Source organism: Natator depressus, chromosome 1 (genome assembly GCF_965152275.1).
Source record: "Natator depressus isolate rNatDep1 chromosome 1, rNatDep2.hap1, whole genome shotgun sequence".
Classification (NCBI taxonomy): domain Eukaryota; kingdom Metazoa; phylum Chordata; order Testudines; family Cheloniidae; genus Natator; species Natator depressus.
In genome coordinates this window covers 15597702-15621181 of record NC_134234.1, presented here as the reverse complement: position 1 = coordinate 15621181, position 23480 = coordinate 15597702, and the positions used below count along the sequence as shown (strand labels likewise).

General features: G+C 43.6%; 1 long non-coding RNA gene across 1 annotated transcript; it reads left to right on the top strand.

The window, feature by feature from the left end:
- Nucleotides 1-764: 764 nt before the first annotated feature.
- Nucleotides 765-18094, top strand: LOC141981309 (uncharacterized). Its single transcript, XR_012637730.1, has 3 exons — nt 765-871; nt 3930-3999; nt 18051-18094. It is a non-coding gene; the product is annotated as an uncharacterized LOC141981309 (long non-coding RNA).
- The last annotated feature ends 5386 nt before the right edge of the window (nt 18095-23480 follow it).

Below are 23480 nucleotides of genomic sequence, written 5' to 3'. Positions count from 1 at the left end.
ATTTGGTGAATACTCACAAATAACAATGGAGCCTCAGAAATCAAGGCTGGTTGATCAATGACATTCTAACCAAAAGAGGATAAATTTGTAACAAATATTTTTTTAAGATAGTCCAGCTTGCTTTAGAAGTAGCTAAACTCTCTTTTGGCAACTGTTGGACAGAAGCCTCTCTACTTTATACATTCGAGGAAGAGTTAAATTACAGTTTTCCTACGGGTCAGACAGAGAACATCTGGTTTGCATCACCAAGATCTTGTCTCTTTGTGCATGTGTGTGAAATAACTTCATTACCAGGCACCTTCTCACTATCTCCCACTTCAGACCAGTATCGTATTCAAAAAATCACATGCCTTCATATCTCAACACATCACTGGGAACCGGAAGGGAGTTCTCACTCAGGTCCCCCCTAAATGTTTTGAACAAACATTTGAATAGAATTAGTAATGAGGAGAAATGAGAAAATCATGACATTAGTCACTTCTGTATATTTCTCCAAAAGAATCAACTTTGAAGTCTATTTTCCATAACTGAGAAAGAAGTGGGTTAAAAAAATAAACCTTGTCTAAACTCAGCCTCTTACTTTCCCCCAGACTCCCCAGCTGTGCTTAGCTAACAAGATGGTCTTGGAAGCCCTGAGCTGGCTAGGTTGTTTTCTGGCAGACTCCCTTTGCTTGGAATCATTATTTATCAAGAGAAGAGTCCACATCTTGGTGCTTGGAAGAAGGTTCTCAAGTCTCTTGGATGCTTTGTCAAAAATGTGTGGGCACATAGATTATAAAATGAGAAGCAGGAATCAAGAGTCAGAGGATGATCCTTGGAACTTAAATACCAGGCCAAATTCATCTCTGGTTCATCACTGGTGTTACATCAGGTAAATCTGTCCCAAATGGTTTAGCACCATAGATGTAGACTTGTCAGAATTCAGTTTTAATTTTTTTATATAATTTTGACAGGTATCGATGTTTATTTTTAAGCATTTTTCTATTTTTATTAGGGCTGTCAAACGATTAAAAATTAATCGTGATTAATCATGAGATAAAAATAATCACAATTAATTGCAGTTCTAATCCCACTGTTACATTATAATAGAATAGCATTTGTTTAAATATTTTTGGATGTTCTCTACATTTTCAAATATATTGATTTCAATTACAACACTGAATACTATGGGTACAGTGCTCACTTTATATTATTATTTATATAATTTTATATTATATTCAGGAATTTGCATGCCAAATATGCTAAACATTTGTATGCCCCTTCATGCTTCGACCACCCATTCCAGAGGACATGCTTCCATGCCGATGACAGGTTCTGCTCACTAATGATCTAAAGCAGTGTAGACTGATGTACATTCATTTTCATCATCTGAGTCAGATGCCACCAGCAGAAGGTTGATTTTCTTTTTTGGTGGTTCAGGTTCTGTAGTTTCTGCATCGGAGTGTTGCTCTTTTAATGACTTCTGAAAGCAGGCTCCACACCTCGTCCCTCTCAGATTTTGGAAGGCACTTCAGATTCTTAAACCTTGGGTCGAGTGCTGTAGCTATCTTTAGAAATCTCACATTGGTATCTTCTTTGCGTTTTGTCAAATCTGCAGTAAAAGTGTTCTTAAATCGAACAACATGTGCTGGGTTGTCATCCGAGACGGCCATAACATGAAATATTTGGCAGAATGCACATAAAACCACAGAGCAGGAGACATGCAATTATCACGCAAGGAGTTCAGTCACAAATTTAATCAATGCATTATTTTTTTAATGAGCATCATCAGCATGGAAGCATGTCCTCTGGAATGGTGGCCAAAGCACAAAGGGGCATATGGATGTTTAGCATATCTGGCATATAAATACGTTGCAACGCCGGCTACAAAAGTCCCAAGAGAACACCTGTTCTCACTTTCAGATGACATTGTAAATAAGAAGTGGGCAGCATTATCTCCTATAATTTTAAACAAAATTTGTTTTTCTTAGCAACTGGCTAACAAGAAGTAAGAGTGAGTGGACTTATAGGCTCTAAAGTTTTACATTGTTTTAGTTTTGAGTGCAGCTATGTAAAAAAAAATGTCTACATTTGTAAGTTGCACTTTCATGATAAAGAGATCACACTACAGTACTTGTTGAGGTGAATTTAAAAATATTTCTTTTATTTTTTTTTACAGTGCAAATATTCGTAATAAAAAATAATATAAAGTGAGCAGTGTACACTTTGTATTCTGCGTTGTAACTGAAATCAATATATCTGAAAATGTAGAAAAACATCCAAAATAAATTTCAATTGGTATTCTGTTATAGTTTAACAGTGCGATTAAAACTGCAATTAATCATGATTAGTTTTTTAAATCGAGTTAAGCGATTAACTGAAAACAAATGGAGTTAACTGCAATTGACAGCCCTAATTTTTATTGATTTAAATATTCACACTTGCAGGAAATTATGGGGGGGAGGAGTCAGACAATTGTTTCATTACTGTAGACATTGAGATTCAAAAAGTTAAAGCTTTATAACCATTAAAAAACAAACGGTCAACACCACATGTCAAAATATATAAAGTAAATATCCATAAATCAAACTCTAATAAGTTCTCAAGCAGCATTTTCCTTCCTTTGACGATCAATAAATTTCGATGATCATTGAGGAAAATATTTTTTCCTCGGTTTGTGTGTGCATGGTACATGTAGCGTTTACTGATAAAAATTGAATCCTTCCAAGCTCACATATACTTTACAATGTCTCTGAATCTTAATTCAACACATATACATATAATGTACTGGCTTGTGGGTGTGTGCATCTTTGCTCTCTCGTATACATTGTGATTCGCACAACGTGAGTAATGTTAGTCACTGATGGCTTAATCCTTTCTGTTGTCCTGGCTCAGGACTAAACATTTCCTCCAACCCAGTCAGTAAAACATACTTCCTAGGGATCCAGTACTTAATCTGGTAAAGAGACAAAGCTTCATATGTATACATGCATTGGATGCAGCATTCAAATGATCAAAAAGCATCCAACTGGGCCATAGTGACATCTTTGTCCTAGGCTAATTGAAACAAAAGGGGAACATATATGAAAAAACATCTGCATACCCCTTTTCTCTCACACTTTTGACAGTACTCTCTCACACTTTTGACAGCCTTGACCCATAGGTCATTACGTCAGTGGGACTAATATCCTCCACTGACATGTTATGCACGTACATCCTAGTTCATGTGGTGTGTATTAGTGTCCTTTTTAAAACTTGAGCCAAAATCTGCTTTCATAGTGCAAGTCGACAGAGTTGCATGTGTATAACAGAGGAGAGACTTTGGCACATTGCATCTATCACCATATACTGCTTCCCAAGCCCTAGAGCAGATTTTGGGTGCCTCGATTTTGAGTACCTAACAACTTAAAGGGAACTGATTTTTCAGAGGGCAAGTGCTCAGCACTTTGAAGTTGGACACCCAGAAATGGAGATACCCAAAATTACTGGTTTCCTTTAAGTTGTTAGGTACTCAAAATCGAGGCACCCAAAATCGCCTGTCACTTTGGAAAATCTGAACCCCGATATATTAGTGCCCCCTCATACTGGAGTGAGACAGACGTGCTGCATGAGTAGACGAGATTCATCTGCTAGCTGGCTGGAGGTTGGTGCCACTTTGCAGCTGGATGGCTGATAACTGCAATGTTCTCCAGGGAAGTGTTCAAGGCAAACACTGATGCAGCACTTCATTTTCAGATGGTGAATATTCATGATTGACTTCTTTGCCAATACAAGTATATCAAACATGCTTGATAAACAGATTTAACTTGACTTTTGGCTAGCTGGAAATATATATGCTTCCAATTTATCTGTCCAGGACATTAGAATACTTTTCAGAATGTCTCCCCCAGTGTGAGCTAATGTGTGTATTTCTTGGTCTCTGTTCTTATACCATCATGGGGTTATCCAAGCCTCAGCTTTCCTTTGGAGCAAGGAGCAGCAGAGGAGGGAAGCAGAAAGGAGCATGTAGGATAACAAGGGGTGAGTGAGGTGAACTGTTACCCTTGGCCTCTCTTTGGTAATAGATCCTGAAGCAGGATGAGGGTCTTAGACTGTCAGGTCTTTGGGACAAGGACTGTCTCTTCTCAGGTGTTTGTACAATGCCTAGTACAATGGGACCCACTGTTCAGCATCTCTGGGTGCTATTGTAATACAAAAAAATAAACAAAATTAGTCATATTTAATATTAAATCAGGGAATGTCAGGCATTGATATTGCATATTTCTGTACACATACAATGTTCCCTATGTAAATGTCTATTTGAACTTTGTACAGATGTGTCATTTCCCATTTAACCCAACAGCGCATCTGCAATGCGTTTCTCACATTTAATTTATAGGGTACACTTAGACTCAAGCCGAGGAGAGGACGGGTCGGGGAGAGAGAGAATGGACGGATGGACAAGAGAAAGAGATAGCGTGGAGAGACAATACTCAGACAGGCAGATGATGACTGACCGACACTTTATATATTACATTAATTCACCCCAATATTCACCGTGCAGATCTGCATAGCAGGAGTTTTTTCACATGGGTAAATGGTTTTTAAGTCTCAGAAGTATGCAGTTTCTTTACAAGACCCCCACTTCTCTGGAGACACGGTGCTGGATGCTCCAGGGTGGCCGAAGCAGGGCTCGCTGCAAGATTGGAGATGAGGTGGGGGAACAAAGGTGACTCATATGTCACTTCTGTGGCTTTCCAATCCTGGGATTGGCTAAAGTCCATGGGCATTTCGCCTTAATAAGGACTTCAGTACTGGGCTCAGAACGAATGCTGCAGAAAACCTGGATGATTGTATCCAGCAGATTTATGGAGTGGGAGGACTCTGATTAGACCTGGTGGGATTCCATTACTAGCAGTTTTGTTATCGTTGCTGCTCAGCTTCTAAAATGAAATAAACGCTGACCTTTCTTAAGATGATTGGTGGCAGGCAGGATTCATCTGTGGATGTTTACATTGTTTCCTGGAATCAGCGGGGTGCCCTGCATACCACTTTAATACAGGAATGCAGTCCGAGACTTCATTCACTGATTTAAAGACATTTTAAACTGACCAGTCCAACATTTCTGGCTCAGCTAACTGAGCATTATTCATTTTGCCTTTAACTCAATTAGCATTTTTGGAATATCTATAGACTTCACCATTTGAGACATTCTTTGGAAGTGTGCATCAGAGATTTACTGTCATTTATTTCTTTCCCCCTGCGTAGGAAGTCAGGCCTGCTTTAAAAAAAAGGGAAAAAAAAGGGCAGGCTGAGTCTATAAACTGTTCAAAAGGTATCTGATTCCCATCTACGAATTTCTGGATAATAATCCTTCAGGATGAAACTTGCTAAACGTTCAGGATTCTCAAATGTTTTCACAGCTACCCAGAGGCCTTCTACATACTCAAAGACATCACCCACCACCCAAGTCAGAGAGATCCAGATGTGATGCTTGTCGCAAAAAATGTCGCACAGCTTTTTGAATTTTTAACTGGCTGTGCTTCTGGTGCCCAGCAAAGTACACGCAATACCCTGGAGGAGGGGAAACTTTAGTTAGCTACATCTCTCATGAAAAATTACCAGAATTGCCCCCATTGAAGTAAATGGAAAGAAGCCCATTCACTTCAACAGGCATTGGATCAGACTCAGGCCTGGTCTACACTAGGGGGTGGGATCGATCTAAGATACGAGAACTTCAGCTACGAGAACAGCATAGCTGAAGTCGACGTATCTTAGATCGACTTAGAATCACTTACTTTGCGTCCTCGCGGCGCGGGATTGATGGCCGCCGCTCCCCCGTCGACTCCGCTTTCGCCTCTCGCCCTGGTGGAGTTCCGGAGTCGACAGCAGAGCGATCGGGGATCGATCACTACCCGCCGATCCAGCGGGTAGTGTAGACGTGGCCTCAGTGTCCACATGGGAGGGAAAAAATTGTAGTTTTTACAATTCCTGGTCTACACACAGATTTTGTACCAGCATAATTATTTTGGTTAGGAGTGCAATTTTTTGCCAATATAGTTCAACTGCTAGTGTGGATGTCATTATACCGATATAAAGGCGCTATATACAAGTATAGATTATTCCCCTTCCCTGACTGGAATAGACTATCTGGTTAAGAACATCCACAGTAAGGAGGTTGTATTGCTTTAGCTAGATAGTGAAAGCAGTACAACTTTTGTGTTTATGTAAGGGGACTGTTGCCCCCTTACTAACATTCAGTGGGGTGTTTTAGTTGCAAGCTCCAGTACTAAAAGGGGGAAGGGTCGATGGGGAATCAGGACCCCGAGACTGACAGCCCCCAGGAACAATGGGGAGAGGCCAATGCTCTAGGTCAGCCTGAATGACAGGGCGAGCAGGCTAATCAGGGAGTCAGGAGGCCAGGGAGGTCACATCCTCCGTGTGAGCTGGAATTGCCTGGATCAGAGAGAGTGGGGCCGAGCTAAGGAGAAAGCAGGGGCCCAAGCTGAGCTGGGGAGCAGAGCTGTGCCAGATCCAGAGGGACCAGAAAAGCAGCCCAGAGAGCAGACCCTGTCCTGGGAGCAGAGCTGCAGCAACCAGAGCCAGAGGGGCCAGGAAAGCAGCCCAGGAAGCAGGTCAGGGCTGGGAGCAGAGTCACAGAAGCAGCCTGCAGAGCAGACCTGTCCTGGGAGCAGAGCTGCAGCAACCAGAGCCAGAGGGGCCAGAGAAGCAGCCCAGGGAGCTGGAGGCAGAGCAGCAGCAGCAGTGCAGAGACCGAGTGGTGGAGCTGGGGCTGGAGCAGTCCGGAGCTGGGTGCAGTGAGCAGCTGGGGAGAGCGAGGGGGACCCTGGGCAGCGGGCCCAGCACAGGGAGACGCCTCAGCCAGGAGGCTCTGCAGGCCAGACTCGGAGGGGGATTGGTAACCCCGACAGGGCGGGGGCAATGCTGGGAAGAAGGGCCCTGCCACCTAGAGCCTGAGAGCGTGTGGCCACCGCCAGAGCGAGTGCCCAACCCACAGCATCCCTGCAGCACAGCCAGGGCCTGAGCAGGAGGCCTGGGACTTACAAGGAACAGACTGTGAACTGCCCGGACATTCCAGAGACACTGTTTGTGATGTTCCCTGCCACAGAGCGGGGTGATGTGTTTCCTTTAATCTTCCCATTTTTCCTTATTCTTTTTTTAAATTAATTGTTGATTAAATAACTTGCATTTGCTTTAAATTGTATGTAATGATCAGTGGGTCAGAGAAGTGCCCAGTGCAGAGAGAGTACCCCGGAGTGGGGACACCCTATCCCCTGTCCTAGGTGACCACAGCAGGGTTGGGGGTCGAGCCCCCCAGGAATCCTGGGCCCAGCCTTGTTGCGGTTACGAGGACTTTGCCACACAGGAGAGTGGAAGGGGAGCCCTCAAGGGCAGGGAGGCCTCTGGGTAAAGGAAGTGGGAGCGAGGACTCATATCCTTTCGGTAGCCCACTTCACCGGGGTAGTGCAAAAGCCAGGAAAGTTCCCCACAATAGCGAGACTATTCCCCCGCTTACATTTAGATAAGGTCTCAGATCAAAGACCCTCACAGTAAACAGCATATAACTCAGTTTATCTCCTTCTGAAAGACAAAGTGCTGAGTCACCCCATCTGGCATCCAGATGTGTGGCTAAGTAATCTGGGTATTGAGATCCTCATTTAAAGAGAAGAAAGTTCAGGGTGCTCAGTATCTCCCAGGCGGTGCTCAGCACTTTGCAGGATCTAGCCCTTGAATCCTAGACCGCTAGGTAAGAAGAGAGCAATATGGAGCACTATCGTCAAGAGGCAAAAGTCTTGTTAAATAGAATGTTTTCCCAAAGGAAGGAATGGGTGTCTAGGAAACAAACAACAAGAAACCAGACAGACCGCATCACGTTTACTCACGTCTCCCAAAATGTCACTCTCCAAAGATGTGCACATGCTACAAGAATCCTTTCACTTTTTGGTAGTGGCCACAAGGGTGAGCAGCAGTTTCTCCATTACGAACCTCATCACAAAGATGACATTACTCACCTCCCATTGACGGGCATCTGGGTCCAATCATGAAAAACATAAGGAATGCAGATTGCGAATCAGCAGAGCAGGCTGCTAAAAAGGAAACTAGCCCCTGCCAAAGCATCCATCTCTGGAGCCTGAGTCCACTAATCAATGTCTTTTTGCTTGTTTCTTTGTCTTTAGTTATATGCTCATAATCTAGGCTTTTGCCTCTGTGGATTTGAAATTGAAACATCTTGTTTTGGAGATTTTTTTTTTTTTTAACCAGGGATAAAGGGTGATTTCCCCTTTCATATTGGTAAAATTGCAATGGATGATAGACATACAAGGATCGATTTATTCAAGGCTTAATGCAAGAAAACATCCAAGAATTATGACTATTTAAGGACAATTGCATATTCCACACATGAAGAAAGATGGTTTTGTGATTAAAGCATGGGTTGAGGACTCAGGAAATCCAGGCTCCATTCCCATAACCTTCTTGTGTGACCTTGGGCAAATCGCTTAATCTCTCTGTGTCACAGCTCCCTGTGTCTAAAATGGAGATGCTAGCACTTCCCTACCTGTTGTGCTGTAAGGACAAATACATTTATGATTCTAATGAGGTAATTTACTGTGGTACTGGAGACCGCAGATGACCTTTGAATCATGCTGATGTATTACCCTACCACTTTTGCTGGTATGGACTAGTGAGGTCGTTTTCAATCACATTATTTTAAATGTGCACACAAATTGTTTACACTGCTCTTTTCATGCTAGTTTGAATCTAAAGATAACAATCACATGTCTCTGATGGACAAAGGGAGACCTCGTTATATAAAGAACACTGTTGCTTGTTATCTTTGTTCAGCTGTTTGCACATTTCCTCATCAGAAGGAACAGGAAAACTTTAGGGACTGGTTCGTGCTTTTCTGTTATTTCCTAGAAATTACAACTCTTTGATGTTGCCTATTTTTGCGAAACCCAAGCCCAACCCTCCCATTGAAGTCAGTGGCAAAATTCCCAGGGTCACATCCTCAGTTGGTGTAAATCAGCACTGCTCCATTGGCTTCCATAAAACAACACTGATTTGCACCACTCGAGTGTCTAGCCTTCCATTGTTTTTAGTGTGAGAAGGATCCCTTGTTGCTACAATACCTGACACCCTACCAAAGTCAAAATACATCTTTAAAAAGAGTTTTTCATTAAACATTCTTTACTCTAAAGTTTATTTCTCCAAGCTGAATTGTTTACACTGAATATAGTTCTGGTTGATACCAGACCCATGATACAGAAACAGCTTGGCCATGCCTGCTATTTGTTTGATTTCAGTGCCCTTGCTACACTGTAAAGGTGTCTGTTCACTATATGGGAAGCAGAGCTGTCTAATGTTTTCAGTGGGGAATTGGGAGCCAAGAACTGTGCAAAGCTAGGAGCTTTCATTTCTCAGGAGTGTGTGTGTGAACCATTTGATCTTGAACCACACTTTTTTCTTAAATACCAAGTTTTACCCTTTAGGATTCGAGGAGGAAGGCAGAAATCAAAGCTAAACTTGCTGTGTTTCCCATACAGAGCTATGGAGAGGCATATATTTCACATTTCATGGGAAGAGGCAACATTCACGTGAAAGGTCCATGCTCCTCAGCAAAGTTTTCCAGTGAACCTGGTCTTAGTTTTGTGTGGTGTCAGTTTGTCAAACAGCGCAGTGACTCGCTATGGGCTTGGTCCTATATGCATTGAAGCCAGTGGCAAAGCTGCCATTGACTTAATAGTGCAGTATCTGTGCTTACGTGAAATGGGGCAAGTAATTTAATGCTCAATCCTGAAGTCAGTGGGAGTTTTGCTATTTACTTTAATGTGAGCAAGATCAATCCCATTATCTTTCTGTGCCTCCGTTTCTCCTTCTGTGAAGTACGGATGACGATGGTGATAGTAATAAACAGTTACTTAACAAGGGTCTTGGGTGGCTACCTGCATTAATATTTAAAGAGTGCTTTGAGATCCTTGGATGGAGGGCGCTTTATAAAGTGCAACCTATCAGAAATTATTATGTATAATTTCCAGATTATTTTCAGATATTTTCTCAGAACAGACTATTTATGAAACTAAAGTCCATTCCCACCTATATGGTTGCCCTCCTAACCTCTTTACTACATATTAAAAAGTGAGGTTTTGTTCATTCAACCAGTTTACTAGGAATTTTTAGTCAATCTGTATGAAGATCAAAGAGCAATAACATTGTATACATAAATTAAAGCAATCATTTAAAAGATGCTGTTTACAATACAATTATGCCAGGGATGTGCTAAAAATGCAGAGGCTATTCTTTCTGGAAGTCCACACTATCAAAATAAACATCCCTCCAAAATAGAAGCAATAGCCTGGGAATCTGAACATCAAAGTGGAAAATCAGCTTCCTGGTGGATATTTGTAAAGTGCTTTGAAGATGTAAAGTAGTACGTATTAGCTATTACTATTGCGAGTACTGTTATTTTGGTGGGGGGGTTTAAAGTTGTTTCTGTAGAAGTTTTCAACATGTAATCCAACAGAGGCAACATGTTCTAGAGGCCTGCAGACAAGGAACATCAAAACATACACTTTTTCTTATATAGAAGCTTTACTATCAGCAGACACAAAATTCAATATATACACAACAGATTTACTTATAGGCCATTCCCTTGCACTCTTCACCATAGTATCTGAGTGCCTCACAAACATTAATAAACATATCCTCATGTAATAGTGAAGCATTATTCCTACTTTGCCAACAGGAAACTGAGGCAGAGAGAGTAAGTGACTTGCCCAAGATCACATAGGAAGAGCCAGGTGTGATGTTGCACTCCATATGCTTTATAAAAATATGTTTATACGTGTGAATGTGATGTAACTGGAATATGCTTTATGCAAAAGGTCTCTTGTAAGGTATCATTACAAAGCTTATGGATCTACTGAGTGTGTTCATCCTATTTGTATGAATGTATCATTCTTGTATCTAAAACTAGAAATATGAAGTATTACTCTGAAGTCCTATTGTAATTATACAAAGTGTGGGCCATGGTGGTGGCTTGGAATCTTGATGGCTCCCATTAACTAGGACAATTGGTTGTGAATGGCTCTGTTTACTTGCAAAACTTCCTGGGTATGTGCCGGCCAACCTTGGAAGAATGGAGACTAGGGGGGTCTCACAGGACATGTGACAATGTCACATGATACTGGAATCCATCTTAAACCTGGTGCTTTTCCATTTAGAAGGAGGGGTGGGAACCCAGAGAGACACAAAGGATTCCTGCCTTGTGCCAAAGCTATAAAAGGGGGTGGAACAGAACAAAGGGTTCCCAGTCATGTGCAATCCCCTGCTTTTCATCTAATATGCCTGCTGGAACTAACACAGTCTGTACCAGGGGAAAGGATTGGGCCCAGACTAGGAAGGAGTCTAATCTGTGAAAGAAGCTCATTGGAACATCTCTGAGGGTGAGATTTACCTGTATTCAGTTTCTTAATGTATTAGGCTTAGACTTGCATGTTTTGTTTTATTTTGCTTGGTAACTTACTTTGTTCTGTCTGTTATTAATTGGAACCACTTAAATCCTACTTTTTATACTTAATAAAATCACTTTTGTTTATTAATTAACCCAGAATAAGTGATTAATAACTGGGGGAGCAAACAGCTGTGCATCTCTCTCTATCAGTGTTATAGAGGGCGGACAATTTATAAGTGTACCTTGTTTAAGCTTTATACAGAGTAAAATGGATTTATTTGGGGTTTGGATCCCAGTGGGAACTGGGTGTCCAGGTGCTGGAGATAGGAGTACTTGCTAAGTTGTTTTCAGTTAAGTCTGCAGCTTTGAGGACGTGGTTCAGACCCTGGTCTGTGTTGCCACAGGTTAGAGTATCTGGCTCAACAAGGCAGGGTTCTGAAGTCCCAAGCTGGCAGGGAAAATGGGTTCAGAGGCAGTCTCAGCACATCAGGTGACAGTCCCAAGGGGGTCTCTGTGACCAAACCCGTCACACCAGGAACGGAACCCAGATCTCCAGCCTAGTGTCTTTTCTACAAGATCATCCTTCCTCCCTAACCAAGAGCAGTTATGGACTTGATGCAGAAATTATTTGGAGAGATGCTTTGGCCCATATGATGGAGGTCACATTTGATGACCATAACTGTCCCCTCTGACCTTAAAGTATGAGTTCCCTAGCATATAGAAGCTCTGTATTTTAGGAATAAGCTATTTGATCCATATATGCTCCCTGCTCTTCTGCAATGGTTTGGGAATCACCTTTTGCACTGCAAGTTATTTCTTCCCCAGAGATAAGGAATTATCAGTACCAGCAGCTTATTTGGTTAGCATCGGTGGTGCATGATGCAAAGTCTGGCTCAAGTTGTAGTACAGTTCCTAGACATCTGATACTATCCAATTCTAAGCCAGATAAATCATTCAGAAGACACATGGCCACTTTATGTTCTTCATCTCTAGTATCTCCTCCAGTTGCTTTGAAACATGCATTAATAGACTTAAGTGTTTCCACATTCTTACAGTACATGACCCTTTATATGTCTATCATCAATGCTTATTTTCATTTGAGGCCAGAATGTGGGAGTTATACCCCAGTCTGTACGGGGCGAGTGAAGAGAGACACAGACCCAAGGAAAGCATGCAGACTGGACCACCCTTTTTCTAGCACAGCCTTTTCTCTATCCAGCTCTGTGGGTTAGTACCAAGGGCTAGATTATGGCTCCTTGTCTGCTGTAGAGTGATGGTCTGGGATGCAAATCGAGAGTGCAGCACTTTTCTCCCCCAGGTGCAGGCCAGGGAGTTGGTTTTGTCCAGCCCTTGAACCCATGCTTAGGGCCAGACACAATTTGGCCCTTTATGTAACATGGATGGAGTCAAGTGAATTCTATGAGTTGAAGAGACCCAACCTGTGCTTCACGTTGATTGAACCACTGCTACTGACGGTTATGATTAATTTTAACTATTGTTATTTTGACTGCCATAAAAATTCATCAGTTTGGGAAAAGCTGCAGAAGTGATACATTTATTTCACTAGAAACAGTGGGAAGAAGGGGCATGCTGACAATCAGATTGTTTGGGCAGCAACCCCCACTGGTTAATCAAGACGTAACACCATAGTGGTCCCATCCAGGGTCAAGGAAAAGTAATTGCAAGACGGGCTCTTTTAATAGAAACATAAAAATGACAAGGAGCCTCATTAACTTACCTGGGACAAGCTTACAGTAGCTCCATTGTGGATAAGGAGAGTTTCTATGGGAGAGGTGAGGAAAGAACCAAGATAAAGAAGCTCACTGTGCAAAGTTATCTATCTAGATCTTTAATGCCCCCCCTCCATGAACCTAGTGTTGAGCGCCTCCACATCTCTCATGCTTACATTCCATTCCAACCAGCTCACATTTATTTCCTTTTACTTGCTGGGAAGATTGGAGTAAAAATTAGCTGACCAAAAAACAAGCACACCAGTTGGGTTCTCTTAGCAAGCGGTTTCCAGCTGTTCCACTGAAGCCATCAAACAACTTAAAACCCAGGTGAGGTTTGAAATGGTTGCTGGGTTTTATTTATCTGAGATTTTTATAGGCGTTTATCATCTATGTGGACTGATTTAATGTCCTTTTTTAAAAAAACACCAAACCCCTAACTAGCAGGAAGGCAACTGCACTTGTCTCTTTTTAAATCACTAGAAGGCAGGAGGTTTCCAGCCACTGTGAGCAACCCACACAGTGTGTTGATTTCTACAATTTGGGAAGTGGTTTATCACTGACCTCTTCCCAGAGATGCAAATCAAATGACCAGACTCTCCCCAGTTGGGTAAGATGTTTCAGCTTAATCTGGACAAACAGAATAGACTTACTTCTGTTGGGCCTTATTAAAAAGTCCCATATACTTCTTGCTGTGTCTCAGCATTAGGCTTCTGCTCTAAGTTTGTCTCTTACAGTGACCCAACATAGTGATGGTTGTTCTACAAATATCTCATTTCTTGCTTAGCGGGACACACCCTGCCCTCCCTCGGGGTTCCCACTGAGAGGAGAAGATTTAATTTCACATAGTTGCTTCAGAGGAGCCTGGCTAGCAGAGGCTGCCAAGGAAATGCTCCAAATCAGCTCATCCTATGACCAGGCCTCCTCCCCAGCCAGAAATGTTTCATGCCATACTGAGCGTCGCTGGATGCTGTAGCATTCGCAACCACTTTGTGTCAGCTGAGGGGGATGTCCATTGTCAGGGGTTTTGCACCTGGCCTGTAGAAACCAGTGTGATCCTGGGCTGAATCAAGTCCATTACCTACCAAAGTCACCTCTAAATTTTCCTCCTGCTCTCTCTTGTAAATAGGGATGTGCAATGTTAAAAAGACTGTAGAAGTTTCACTCTCTTTATACAAACTCCTAATCCCAGCTCCCACTGGCCTTCTTCCATCCAGTCTGTGTACAAAGCTCACATTCTTCTTGTGAAGTTTAATAACTGAATCTAGTTATGGGCTTCTTGATTTGTTTTCATACATTGAAGGACATGGATCTTTTCATTAAAAGAAAATGCCTGATATATAGAAGGTCTTCAGCCTTTGTCTTTGATATCAGGTTCTTCAGTATGCTCCTTTATTTCCCTTAGTTCATTGATATTACCTTGGAAACCAATGTTTCTTGCAGAGTTTTATGAGTCACCTTATGGTATGAAGGAGCTAAATGAATTTTTGTTTTTACATTACACATAGTGGGCTAGTAAATGCATTTGATGGACCCTCAGCAGGCTGCCAGGCATAACAAGCATTTAAGGGGTTATCAACTCCAGTAGGAAAAACAACAGAATCCAATGTGTGTTTCTTATTAACCCTGTATGCAGAGATAAAGCTTTTTAATGTGTTCGTATTGAGCAAGCAGATCAAAGCTGCCTTTATACACCAGTAGCAAGATCAAAGTCCCATTGAAATCAATGGCCCAGATTCTCTTGTCACTCACACTGGAGTAAAGACCTTGTACAAAGCCTACTGAAGTCAATTGAAGACCTCTGTGGTAGTTGGATTGGTCCCTCAAAGAGGAGTAACTCAACTGAAATTAGCGGAGGTGCAGAATCCAGCCCAGTGAGAATTTTGCCTGTGACTACAATGGGAGCAGGAACTCGGGAAGAGAGAGGGGAAGGATTATCCAGTGGTTAGAGCCGTAACCTAGGATTGGGAGATCTGGGTTCAGTTACCTGCTTTGTCACAGACTTCCTGTGTGACCTTGAGCACGTCACTTAGCTTCTCCGTGCCCCAGTTTTCCATCTGTGAAATGGAGAGAACACTTCTGTATTTCACTGGGGTGTTGTGAGGATAAACACATGAAAAATTACAAGGAACTCAGAAGCTGTGTTGGTGGGGGCTATTACTTTAGACAGATAGAGCCCATTAGCATGATACCACTTTTACATAGGACAGTGGGGATACCATTCAAGTCAATAAAATTCAGGCATCTGTTAACTGACTATATAAAAATGAAGTTGTCATAAATATAAAGGGAAGGGTAACCACCTTTTTGTATACAGTGCTATAAAATCCCTCCTGGCCAGAGGCAAAACCCTTTCACCTGTAAAGGGTTAAGAAGCTAAGGGACCCTCGCTGTCACCTGACCCAAAATGACCAATGAGGGGACAAGATACTTTCAAATCTGAGGGGGCGGGGACAAAGGGTTTTTATCTGTCTGTGTGATACCTTTGCCAGGAACAGATCAAGGATGCAAGTTTTCCAACTCCTGTAAAGTTAGTAAGTAATCTAGTTAGAAAATGTGTTAGATTTTCTTTGTTTAATGGCTTGTGAAATTTGCTGTGTTCGAGGGAATGTATATTCCTGTTTTTGTGTCTTTTTGTAACTTAAGGTTTTGCCTAGAGGGATTCCTATGTTTTGAATCTGATTACCCTGTAAGGAATTTACCATCCTGATTTTACAGAGGTGATTCTTTTGCCTTTTCTTTAAATACAATTCTTCTTTTAAGAACCTGATTGATTTTTCATTGTTCTTAAGATCCAAGGGTTTGGGTCTGTGTTCACCTGTACCAGTTGGTGAGGATATTATTATCAAGCCTTCCCCAGGAAAGGGGATGTAGGGCTTGGGGGAATAGGACTCCAAGTGGTCCTTTCCCTGTTCTTTGTCTAAAACACTTGCTGGTGGCAGCGTTTTACCTAATCCAAGGGCAAAGACTTTGTGCCTTGGGGAAGTTTTAACCTAAGCTGGTAGAAATAAGCTTAAGTGGTCTTTCATGCAGGTCCCCACATCTGTACCTTAGAGTTGGGGGAAGGGGAAGGAACCTTGACAGAAGTAAAAGGAACAAACGTTAGAAACTTGAAGAAAGGGAATGGGTGCACTTCTCGAGATGCCTGCTTGTTTGGGTTTGAACATATAACGTGAAAATGATGTACAGAAACAGTTCACTCTCTCATTCAGTTATAAAGTCAGTCCATGAAATATCCTGAAAATGCTGGGCCAAATTCTGCTCTCGGGGTGGAAATCTAAAGGAACTCCACAGAAATCAATAGAATGACCCCAGTTTTATGCCAGAACCGTGAGCAGAATTTGTCCAATTTAATCTAAATTTTATTTCAAAATGAGGGTTCTTATTAAGAGAAAGGATGTAAAAAATGTGAATTATAATTACTGGTGGAATATAGACAGGTTTCAGAGTAACAGCCGTGTTAGTCTGTATTCGCAAAAAGAAAAGGAGTACTTGTGGCACCTTAGAGACTAACCAGTTTATTTGAGCATGAGCTTTCGTGAGCTACAGCTCACTTGATGAAGTGAGCTGTAGCTCACGAAAGCTCATGCTCAAATAAATTGGTTAGTCTCTAAGGTGCCACAAGTACTCCTTTTCTTTTTGGTGGAATATAGGAATTGCTGGATCAGACCAGTGGCCCTTCTAGCCCAGTATCCTGTCTCTAACAGTGGTCAGCACCAGATGCATCAGAGGAAGGTCAAAGAAACCCCACAGTGGATCTACAAAGGCTTGGTGGTCAAGCTGAGTTAGATGCGTGCCCAAATCTTATCCAACTATCCATAATATTTGGGGCAGCTAAACTGGCTACTGAGATTTCTTGCTTCTGCCTGGAGCAGAAACTTCATGAGCACAGTCTTTTTCGTGTACTTTTGAAAAAATTCTGGCCATTAGAAGACCCTAATTCATTAGCACCTCAAGAAAGATTCAGTTTGATTCAGTGAAGATTTGAAGAAGTTCTTACAAGACCCAATGTGGATTGCTTATCTAACTCACCTTATACTTTGACCCAGCATGCGTCAGCAAATACTCCCGTCTTATTTTCCATGGGTGCCCTTTATCTTTTGAAGGATATCACTGAAGCTGGGTGAAATTTTTAGGACATTGCATCCGATGAAGTGAGCTGTAGCTCACGAAGGCTTATGCTCAAATAGATTGGTTAGTGTCTAAGGTGGGACAAGTACTCCTTTTCTTTTTTAGGACAGTTTATTCACCAAAAAATGCTGTTTTGGTCGACCTGAAATTATGTGTGAATTTGATACAAATTTGCTGAATACATTCAGCTAAAAAGATCTGAAGAAGATGCCAAATCCCCCCTTATAAACTTCAACCAACTAGTTAGAGCGCTCACCTAGGATGTGGGAGACCTGGATTCAATTCCCCCCTCTTCCTGATGTGGAGAAGGGTTTTGAACTTGCCTCCCCAACACTGCAGGAAAGCACTCTGGCCCATGGGCTATGGGATATTCTGGGGCAAGTCTCTGAATCTCTCCAATTTTCATAACCAGCTCCATGTTTTTTGTTCCCTGAAGTTATTGTAATTTTATGTGGGGAATTAGGACCATAGTGACAAAGGGATGGGGGTGTGGGGGTGGGACGGGGGAGGGATGCAGTGAGAGGGATGGGGTGCAGGGGTTTGGGACAGGGAGGGATGCAATGATGGGGAGACAGGGGTCTGGGGACGGGGAGGGATGCAATGAGGGGGATGGCGGTGCAGGGAGTGGGACGGGGAGGGATGCAGTGAGGGGGGATGGGGGTGCAATCCCATTCCCAGCACTCAGAGATGGGGATACACGTACCTCCAACTCCTGGGTGCTGGCGATGGGGCAACAGACAGACTGTGGTTCGCCACAGGGCACGCGTTGCAGTTCGAGCCCAGCCACACGAGGAGCGCGAGGAGAAGAGGGCTGGGCAGCAGCAGGAGAGGCGTGCACCACATGACCCCTGACCCAGCCAATGGGAGCTGCGCCAGCGGCAAGGGGCAGGGCAGCACATGGACCCCCTAAGGCTAGGAGCCGGACATGCCAGCTGCTTCCCGACCCGGGAAGAGTGTTTTACCCTGTTATATTTACTTTCTGTTTAATATAATTACTGTGTTGAATATATTGTATGTGTTGTTTCTTGGGAGTCTCCAGCTATCTGGCAAGTAAGTGGGGGTTACCCTGTGGTTAGAATTTTCCTTCCAAGCTGCCGTGGTGACCCTGCCAGGAAGGAGTGAGGGCGATGGAAGCACCGCTAAACACATTCATACGAGAAGAAAATAAGGAAGTTACACCCTGCTGAGCTGGAGGCAGGATCCAGATGAACCCAGGCCTGTCCATCAAAACCCGTAAGGAGACTGGCATTAAAGGCAGTAACTGGGTGGATAGGCATACTACACACTTTGTATGAATAATTAAATCATCACTGGAGCAAGCCCCTGAAGCTGGGAATACCACATCCTAGGTGAAAGCCTTTCAGGTCAAACAAAACACGTAGTTTGACCCAAAACATATTGTTTCCAGGCATTTTTAATGAGCCCAGTTCACAAAGTGGCTGGAGGAGGAAGAGTAACTCACTTTAACTTTTAGCACAGGGGTTAAGGCATTCATGTGGGACATGAGACACCCAAGCATCAGTCTCCTGGCATAAATAACCAGTGATGGTACTTGGTGTTCATGTGAAAATGACAGCTACTGTCTCAAGGAGTGTGATTCATTTTAAACTAAGCTACACTTCTGCCCCAGGTGTGTCATCCAGTACATGTGAGAGGCAGATAACAGAGTGCCGGAAACTTCACATTAAGGATGAGCTAGCTGGCTCAGAAAAAAGTATATCAAAGCTTCAGCTAATGCCTAAATTGGAACCAAGCAAACCAACAGTGTCAGTTCCCTGCTAAAATATGGGACTTAGAAGCAGGCCACCTGGGTGCCCACGTAGATCTACGTGCCCAAGAAGTACAAATAATACAAAAAAAGATTCATTCTGACTCAACATCAGTAATGAACTCACCTACCCAATCACCCTATGGACAAACCTTACCTCTCTCCATTAGCACATTGAACCCAACTGAACCCATCTCTCCTCAGAAATATGGGAGAACTGATAGGACTTGCAGCACTGGCCCAAAGAGATTATAATTTAATAGACAAGGTGGACAAAGGAAGGATTATCATCTGCATTTAGGTGACTTGCCCAAGGTCACACAGTGAGGCTCTGGCAGAACCAGGAATTTAACCCCAATTTCCTGAGTTCCACTCTAGTGCCTTATTGACAAGGCCATGCTCCTATCTGTAGCTGCATGATAAAAGTGCTATGCACATCCATGGTACTGTATACGTAGTAAATAATAATTAAATCAAAATCCAGAGTAAATTAACTGTGACGATCTGGCCAGGAAATGCCTATTGAGTGACCCCTTCAATCCACTCTCACATAAAACGCACATCAGAATATAAAAATACTTCTGTTTCAACTTCTCTCCCTCTGGCTCATCATTAGGCATCATCTATGTAACCCAGGAGATTTCTGACTGGTGACATATTGGAAACATTCTCCCTTTTATCCCCCACTGTGGCTGCATGTCTCATTCCCTTTCTTGGCCTCACTGCTCTTCTGATTCAAAGTTTCACCATATGGAGCTACTCAGATATGAACTAGATCTGCCCAGGGTGGCTACTGGCTTGTCAGCTTTTGAGTGTATAGAGCTGGTGACTAATACTTCAGGTTATGATTTTTAGGGATTTTCATACTCAACCTGTTTGGTTGACTCTCTGGTATGTAATATGTGGTCTACAAAATTCCTGATACATCACTCCAACTGACACTAAGGGCATGTCTACACTGCAATAAAAAACCCACACCACCGAGTCTCAGAGCCCAGGTCAGCTGACTTGGGCTCATAGGGCTCGGGCTGCAGGGCTGAAAATTGCAGTGCAGAAGTTCGGGCTCAGGCTGGAGCCTGGGCTCTGAGGCACTTGCTCCTTGCAGAGTCGCAGAGCCTAGGCTCCAAGCCCAAATGCCTACACTGTAATTTTATAGCCCCCAGCCCAAGCCCTGCGAACCCAAGTCCTCTGACCTGGACCAATACAGACAGACCCTAAGACTGGTGTAGTTCCTAGGCATGATTCTCTTCTCATCCCAGTGCAGCTCCATTGATTTCACTTAAGTCACTTGTGATTGCCATGTTTTTAAAATAGGATCAGAATCAGGCCCTCTACATGAAAGCCTTTTTGTGGGGATGAGGCACAGGCATTGCTCTGGGACCCCTCTGACTCCAATACTTCTACTGTCCCAGTCATCTTCAGAGCCACCAAATTGTCAGTTTTTTCTCTGGCTGAGCAAGGCTCCCTTTAGAGCCAAGAAATACTGCTCCTGATTTGAACAAGATTCTCACTTAGTAACAAGATGAGGTATTTCCTCCTGCATGGCTTGGTCACTGACTACAGATCTCCTAGCAGTGACAATCTCACACAAAAGGGGAAACTCACAATTTAAAGTCAAATCCTCCACATGGCAAGACATTTCATTAAAAACATGGAAAGTGGAGATGAAAAGATGAAAAACGTGTTAAGTCATCTAGTCCATCTCCCTGACAATGTAGGATTGTTCCCTATGATGACTGCCATTAACCGCATGCCCTCTGATGTTCGGCATAGCATTTCCAGGTGTCTAGTTTTTGACTGGAAAGTCTGGTTGAAAGGACACTTGTGCAGTGTCTGGTCAGTACTGCTGACTGGACACCAAAAGTCCGGTTACAGTAGTAACCACAATCGGCCTTCCCCGCTGGGAGGGTGGGAAGTGCAGCTGGAGGAACTGATTCCCAGCTCTGGTGGAGAGGTAGGTACCAGGACTGCCCGGGGGAGGGATTCCGACAGTGCACGGCATTTGAGTGGTGGGGCCGGCAGCTGGCCTCGTCACCCATGACAACCTGTCCCGCCTTCTTAGCTTCCCAGGTCCCTGGCTCTCTCCAGCTCCTAGCTCCAGGGACTGACCTCCCCCTCCATCCCTCAATTACCTCCAGCCCCTCAGTCTGGGGACTAACCCTCCCCTCCGGGGACTGCCCCCACCACCCTGCTGTGTCCCAATTGTCCCTGGCCCTTCGCTCTGGGGACCAACACCCCCCGCCCTGCCATGCCCCGATTAGGCAGGCAGGCAGGCTCCGCATCAGCTCCTCCCAGCCCGGCTCTGCAGCCGGCAGGTGAGTCCCGGGGGAGCAATGCGGGAGCTCTGATCCAGGCTTCTGCAGCGAAGACCTTATGAACTGTACTTCCTCCAGTCCTGAAACCATATTAAAAGGGAACATACTATTTTGTCTGCTGGCTTCTTCTTGCCCAGGGCTGTTAAAGTGAACCTACTGCTGCCCCAGCTGGGGGAAGGTAAGGCACGGCACCCCTGCAGCACCACACAGGCTGCAAAGGCATCTGCGGGAACAGCCCATTCATTCTTTACCAAGAGTCTGCGCAGAGCCAGGAATGAACCTTATCTCGAATCCAAATCCAGTGCCTTACCCACAAGACCAAGTTTCTCATTAACACATTCTTTTTCATGAAACCTAACATTATATTATTTTTCATATCCTGAATCACAAGGAAAAAATCCCTTCTTCAGATGGATGTTGTGCTATACAGAAAGCAGATTCACACTCAGAAATCCTTAAATCCTACCCTGACCTAAAACTGTGTGAAATATGAACATCCATTACGCAGCTTGTGAGGGGAATTTTAAGTACAGTAATAAATCCATTCAAATAAACTATCATGTGGGTGATGGGTGAACAGTCACTTTGTCCAGGCAGGGGTTTTATGCCATTGGAACATAGTGGAACGGTCTCAGACTTGAGGAATAAGTCAACATTTTTTGAGATTTCAGCGCTACAGTAGTGAATACACCCCTGCCCTTGTGCAATATGTTTCCGCTGTCCATACAAGTATGGCTGACTGATATATGAAATGCAGAATAATTTAGATACGTTATTATGTTAGAGCCAAAACAAGCCACAAGCAGACTGCAGGTGTGCCACCTTGGACTGCATTAGCAACGGATCCAAGAAACTAATCAGGATTGATGCTGCAAGGTAATTTGATGGGAAAACCCAAGTTGAAAGAAGTAGCAATATTGGGGAATCAGTGGTAGTGAAAGATATTGGCTAATGGAGGAGCCATCAGCAGCGATATGGTACTGAGGTCCTGACTTCTTATGGTAATTAAACATCCCACTGGGCTTTTCAGGTGATGTTTCCAGGTATGTCCTGGCCTACTTCCAAGGTGGCTAACTATACAATGTGTAACGTAAATTCCCTCTGCCGTTGAAATGGGATGAATATTATTTATCACTTTCTATCGCTAAATGGCTAGGTAGGGTTGCTGTTCACTGTGATTGCATTCTGCTCCATAGTTGCATTTCAGTGCCGGGTGAATTTCTCTCTCTGCTTGTAAAGTTTTTTGGCATCCTTCAGGATAAGAGGCGCTGTATCATTGCAAGCTATCATTACAAGGATGCTATGGGGATAGAGCCCTTCCAACAGCACCTGAACCGTTTCTTCCATGCTACTGCTACATGGGAACACCCTCCCCAAACTAATCCACAAAGCCACTACCCTGTCCTCCTTCAAATCCTTCCTCAAGCCCCACTTCTATCGTGGTGCCTATAATCAACTGCCAGCCGATAACAACTAGGCAGGCAGGCAGCCAGCAGGGATTACTGATATCCTTAATCTCTCTTGTTTAGTAAGAAATAAACAATGAAGCCTACAAACTGGGCCTGCAGCTGTTTTGTACAAACACTTGTTCTTGTCACTGATACACCCCCTTCTCCCGCTCCCTCCATTTGTTACACAGTCTCTTGATGTAGGATGAAAACACTTCTGCATAGGGACTGTCTTTGACTATGTGCATGCACAGTGCTTAGCACAATGAGGCCTTGCTCTGATTGAAGCTTCTGGCCTCTATTGTAAAATAACTAATTCATAACAGAAGAGCCACAGAGGCACTCTGACGCACCCAAGCTGCCCAGAGAGGGGAGACAGAGGAAAGCTGAAGCGCAGGTGTGCTCCCTGAGCACAGTACTGCTCCCTGACTCTCTGCATTGTTAGTCTGTGCTACTCTGCTGCATCTCTGTTGTGTGTGTGCCTAGACAGGCGCAGTCAAGCAACAAAATGGACGCCAGCACACCTTGTCATCTCACCCAGGTTGGCAGGCAGGCCCAGGTCACACAACTTCAGCTCCAACCGCACCACTCGTTCCATTCTTCACAGGGAATCAGGCAACCTATTGCAAAGGTTTTTCACAAAGCCCTCTGGAGGCA